We start from the raw sequence: 6,398 nt of genomic DNA, 5'->3' as shown, positions 1-6,398 counted from the left end.
AGATGGCCATCATGGGGTCTATTGTTAGATCTCGGCTGCCATAGAAACTCATCGGCACCATGATCGCGCCTCCCTCTCCTGTCTAAAGTGCCTAAATGCTGTGGAAGCCCCCTACTGTGTCATACAGTGGATTAAACTGCCAGGGTCAGGGTTGGCTCCACTGTCGGAGGCTGAGGCAGGAGCAGGAATGTGTTATACAGCCACACTTCTGCCGCAGATCTTGTAAGAGCCCTGACAGGACCTGCCTGATGATAATGTGTCCTATAGAGCGGGTCCTGGTACCGGACTGCCCTGTACATATTCACCACTAGCTGGGAACCAGTTACTTACAATGTCTAGTTTCGGATGTGTTTCCAGGTTCTGTAGTTGTCAGCATTTTATCCTTAAGGCCGAGTTATAATATCACTGTAATACTCTCGCCCTGTACCTGTATACCTGCCCTGTGTGCTGCACAAAAGTATATAACAAAGTGTGTGTGTACACAGATATCTATCTCCTGAATGGAATTACTGCTAGATCTCCTGTACATAGAAATATGAGGTTCTTAGCACACATTTTGAGCAAATTGTGCGAGCCCATCTGCCAACGTCAAGGCGACCTCTTCAGATGGGTCCCTACACTAACACTACACTAACTTAGTAACTGGGACTAGTTTTTTTTATTGTTATTACCACCATTTTTACTATTTATTATTATTGCATTAATCCAATTAATTGTAACTGTTATAAAACTAATTAAAAAATTTAATTCGAATTTTTTTATTATTCTTGTGATTCTAATAATGGTATTACTAAAATCCCTATGCCTAAAGCTGTTGATCCAGAAGAAGGCAAAAACCCCAGGACACCTACCGCCAATTTGTGTCACGGGAAAAATTCCTTCTTGACCCCGGGAAAAGGCGATCAGTCCTAGGACCCTGGATCAAACCTAATAATGTTATTACAAGTTATATATTACACTAATTATTGTACTACTGGAGTTATTTTAATTTGTTTTTATAAATCTAACTATTTGATATGGTTATTATTAACATTGTGCTATCTTATTACAGTATTATTCTTCTTTCCTATCACTACTAATACTGCCCTATACCTACAGTGTTGATCCAGAAGAAGGCAGAAACCCCAGGACACCTTCAGCCAATTTGTGTCACAGGGAAAAATTTCCTTCTTGACCCTGAGAAAAGACGATCAGTCCTAGGACCCCGGATCAAACCTAATTATGTTACTAGTTATGTAATTACTATTACTGTACTAAATGTACTACTACAGTTGTTTTTAATATAGTTTTTTATATATTTTGTCTTATGTCCTGCTTTCTTATTAAAGTACTACTCTAACTTTTCTATAACTATTTAATATTACAGTATTGATTGAACTACGTCTATAATTATTTTTATTTACTCTTTGTTCTTTCTATAGATATAACTAGTTTATATTTATTAATAATAATAACCTGATGTCTTATTACGGTATTATTTTTCTTTCCTATTGCTACTAATACTACCCTATACCTAGAGTGTTGATCCAAAAGAAGGCAAAAACCTCAGGACACCTTCAGCCAATTTGTGTCACAGCGGAAAAATTCCTTCTTGACCCCGAGAAAAGGCGATCAGTCCTAGAACCCTGGATCACACTGCTATTCTACCTACTACTATTACTATTGTTATTTTATTACTTTCTTACTATTATCACTAGTATTATTACTCAAATTACACTAATACTCATATACTACCACTATATAACTATTATCCTGCTATTATTACTTTGGTGGATTTATACTTACCAGCCGGTATTGCCGTATGATGTTATCGGCAGAGAGGTCCCAGCAGGATGGTCCACATGATGTTCCTCTTTCCTCTCAAATACCGGTTGATGTAATGGCGGACGTTGTTCTGGTTCTGCTTCTTCCTTTTTGTTGTAGGATCGATTGTTGTCTTTTCTGGCCTTTGGCCATCCCTTTCCCCCTAGGGATCTTAAGGTGCAGTTCTGTCCTCTTCGGTCTCCTCTTCGGTGGGACTCCTCTTCGGTGGGTCTCCTCTTCGGTGGGACTCCTCTTCGGTGGGACTCCTCTTCGGTGGGTCTCCTCTTCGGTGGGACTCCTCTTCGGTGGGACTCCTCTTCGGTGGGTCTCCTCTTCGGTGGGTCTCCTCTTCGGTGGGTCTCCTCTTCGGTGGGACTCCTCTTCGGTGGGACTCCTCTTCGGTGGGTCTCCTCTTCGGTGGGTCTCCTCTTCGGTGGGTCTCCTCTTCGGTGGGACTCCTCTTCTGTGGGTCTCCTCTTCTGTGGGACTCCTCTTCGGTCTCCTTTTCGGTGGGTCTCCTCTTCGGTGGGACTCCTCTTCGGTGGGACTCCTCTTCGGTGGGTCTCCTCTTCGGTGGGACTCCTCTTCGGTGGGACTCCTCTTCGGTCTCCTCTTCGGTGGGCCTCCTCTTCGGTCTCCTCTTCGGTGGGTCTCCTCTTCGGTGGGACTCCTCTTCGGTCTCCTCTTTGGTGGGTCTCCTCTTCGGTGGGTCTCCTCTTCGGTGGGACTCCTCTTCGGAGGGACTCCTCTTCGGTGGATCTCCTCTTCAGTCTCCTCTTCGGTGGGTCTCCTCTTCGGTGGGTCTCCTCTTCGGTGGGACTCCTCTTCGGTGAGTCTCCTCTTCGGTGGGACTCCTCTTCGGTGGGACTCCTCTTCGGTTGGGACTCCTCTTCGGTGGGTCTCCTCTTCGGTGGGTCTCCTCTTCGGTGGGACTCCTCTTCGGTGGGTCTCCTCTTCGGTGGGTCTCCTCTTCGGTGGGACTCCTCTTCGGTGGGTCTCCTCTTCGGTGGGTCTCCTCTTCGGTGGGACTCCTCTTCGGTGGGACTCCTCTTCGGTCTCCTCTTCGGTGGGTCTCCTCTTCGGTGGGACTCCTCTTCGGTCTCCTCTTCGGTGGGACTCCTCTTCGGTGGGACTCCTCTTCGGTGGGTCTCCTCTTCGGTGGGACTCCTCTTCGGTGGGTCTCCTCTTCGGTGGGACTCCTCTTCGGTGGGACTCCTCTTCGGTGGGACTCCTCTTCGGTCTCCTCTTCGGTGGGACTCCTCTTCGGTGGGACTCCTCTTCGGTGGGTCTCCTCTTCGGTGGGTCTCCTCTTCGGTGGGACTCCTCTTCGGTGGGACTCCTCTTCGGTGGGACTTCTCTTCGGTCTCCTCTTCGGTGGGTCTCCTCTTCGGTGGGACTCCTCTTCAGTGGGACTCCTCTTCGGTGGGACTCCTCTTCGGTGGGTCTCCTCTTCGGTGGGACTCCTCTTCGGTGGGACTCCTCTTCGGTCTCCTCTTCGGTGGGTCTCCTCTTCGGTGGGAATCCTCTTCGGTCTCCTCTTCGGTGGGACTCCTCTTCGGTGGGTCTCCTCTTCGGTGGGACTCCTCTTCGGTGGGTCTCCTCTTCGGTGGGTCTCCTCTTCGGTGGGTCTCCTCTTCGGTGGGTCTCCTCTTCGGTGGGACTCCTCTTCGGTGGGACTCCTCTTCGGTGGGACTCCTCTTCGGTCTCCTCTTCGGTGGGACTCCTCTTCGGTGGGACTCCTCTTCGGTGGGTCTCCTCTTCGGTGGGTCTCCTCTTCGGTGGGACTCCTCTTCGGTGGGACTCCTCTTCGGTGGGACTTCTCTTCGGTCTCCTCTTCGGTGGGTCTCCTCTTCGGTGGGACTCCTCTTCAGTGGGACTCCTCTTCGGTGGGACTCCTCTTCGGTGGGTCTCCTCTTCGGTGGGACTCCTCTTCGGTGGGACTCCTCTTCGGTGGGTCTCCTCTTCGGTGGGACTCCTCTTCGGTGGGTCTCCTCTTCGGTGGGTCTCCTCTTCGGTGGGTCTCCTCTTCGGTGGGACTCCTCTTCGGTGGGTCTCCTCTTCGGTGGGACTCCTCTTCGGTGGGACTCCTCTTCGGTCTCCTCTTCGGTGGGTCTCCTCTTCGGTGGGACTCCTCTTCGGTCTCCTCTTCGGTGGGACTCCTCTTCGGTGGGACTCCTCTTCGGTGGGTCTCCTCTTCGGTGGGACTCCTCTTCGGTGGGTCTCCTCTTCGGTGGGACTCCTCTTCGGTGGGACTCCTCTTCGGTGGGACTCCTCTTCGGTGGGACTCCTCTTCGGTGGGTCTCCTCTTCGGTGGGTCTCCTCTTCGGTGGGACTCCTCTTCGGTGGGACTCCTCTTCGGTGGGACTTCTCTTCGGTCTCCTCTTCGGTAGGTCTCCTCTTCGGTGGGACTCCTCTTCAGTGGGACTCCTCTTCGGTGGGACTCCTCTTCGGTGGGTCTCCTCTTCGGTGGGACTCCTCTTCGGTGGGACTCCTCTTCGGTGGGTCTCCTCTTCGGTGGGTCTCCTCTTCGGTGGGACTCCTCTTTGGTGGGTCTCCTCTTCGGTGGGTCTCCTCTTCGGTGGGTCTCCTCTTCGGTGGGACTCCTCTTCGGTGGGTCTCCTCTTTGGTGGGTCTCCTCTTCGGTGGGTCTCCTCTTCGGTGGGACTCCTCTTCGGTGGGTCTCCTCTTCGGTGGGTCTCCTCTTCGGTGGGACTCCTCTTTGGTGGGACTCCTCTTCGGTGGGTCTCCTCTTCGGTGGGTCTCCTCTTCGGTGGGACTCCTCTTCGGTGGGTCTCCTCTTCGGTGGGTCTCCTCTTCGGTGGGACTCCTCTTCGGTGGGACTCCTCTTCGGTGGGTCTCCTCTTCGGTGGGACTTCTCTTCGGTCTCCTCTTCGGTGGGTCTCCTCTTCGGTGGGTCTCCTCTTCGGTGGGACTCCTCTTCGGTGGGACTCCTCTTCGGTGGGTCTCCTCTTCGGTGGGTCTCCTCTTCGGTGGGACTCCTCTTTGGTGGGTCTCCTCTTCGGTGGGTCTCCTCTTCGGTGGGACTCCTCTTCGGTGGGTCTCCTCTTCGGTGGGTCTCCTCTTCGGTGGGACTCCTCTTCGGTGGGTCTCCTCTTCGGTGGGTCTCCTCTTCGGTGGGACTCCTCTTCGGTGGGACTCCTCTTCGGTGGGACTCCTCTTTGGTGGAACTCCTCTTTGGTGGAACTCCTCTTCGGTGGAACTCCTCTTTGGTGGGTCTCCTCTTTGGTGGGTCCCCTCTTCTCAGGAAACACAACCAGATATTAGGAGCAATGCTCAACTGACAGAGTGCCACTACTGACCACCGTGCTGCCCTCATCCCACTAAGTAAAAGTGTTTTTTCCTGTTTTACGCAGAATGCGGACTACTGTGCAGCAACCTATACTCCCGAGGGGCCGCAGGAAACTGGAGTGAATAATGTCCTCCTCTTCCTTTAAATTACGCTTATGCCATGTTCTTACTGGTGAGACGTAATAAATAGCATTAAAGCTGCAGTAATTTTTTTTTTTATATACACTGCTCAAAAAAATAAAGGGAACACTTAAACAACAGAATATAACTCCAAGTAAATCAAACTTCTCTGAAATCAAACTGTCCACTTAGGAAGCAACACTGATTGACAATCAATTTCACATGCTGTTGTGCAAATGGAATAGACAATAGATGGAAATTATTGGCAATTATCAAGACACACTCAATAAAGGAGTGGTTCTGCAGGTGGGGACCACAGACCACATCTCAGTACCAGTGCTTTCTGGCTGATGTTTTGGTCACTTTTGAATGTTGGTTGTGCTTTCACACTCGTGGTAGCATGAGACGGACTCTACAACCCACAGAAGATGCTCAGGTAGTGCAGGTCATCCAGGATGGCACATCTGTGAGAGCTGTGGCAAGGAGGTTTGCTGTGTCTGTCAGCGTAGTGTCCAGAGGCTGGAGACGCTACCAGGAGACAGGCCAGTACACCAGGAGACGTGGAGGGGGCCGTAGGAGGGCAACAACCCAGCAGCAGGACCGCTACCTCCGATTTTGTGCAAGAAGCAACAGGAGGAGCACTGCCAGAGCCCTGCATAATGACCTCCAGCAGGCCACAACTGTGCATGTGTCTGCACAAACGGTTAGAATTGACTCCATGAGGGTGGTATGAGGGCCCGACATCCACAGATGGGGGTTGTGCTCACAGCCCAACACTGTGCAGGACGCTTGGCATTTGCCACAGAACACCAGAATTGGCAAACTCACCACTGGCTCCCTGTGCTCTTCACAGATGAAAGCAGGTTCACACTGAGCACATGTGACAGACGTGACGGAGTCTGGAGACACCGTGGAGAGTGATCTGCTGCCTGCAACATCCTTCAGCACGACCGGTGTGGCAGTGGGTCAGTAATGGTGTGGAGTGGCATTTCTTTGGAGGGCTGCACAGCCCTCCATGTCCTCGCCAGAGGTAGCCTGACTGCCATTAAGTACCGAGATGAGATCCTCAGGCCCCTTGTGAGACAATATGCTGGTGCAGTGGGCCCTGGGTTCCTCCTAATGCAGGACAATGCCAGACCTCATGTGGCTGGAGTGTGTCAGCAGTT

This window comes from Phyllobates terribilis, unplaced genomic scaffold (assembly GCF_046119375.1).
Source record: "Phyllobates terribilis strain yellow unplaced genomic scaffold, ASM4611937v1 Scaffold_254__1_contigs__length_2825407, whole genome shotgun sequence".
NCBI lineage: Eukaryota > Metazoa > Chordata > Amphibia > Anura > Dendrobatidae > Phyllobates > Phyllobates terribilis.
This window is presented reverse-complemented; position numbering follows the sequence as displayed.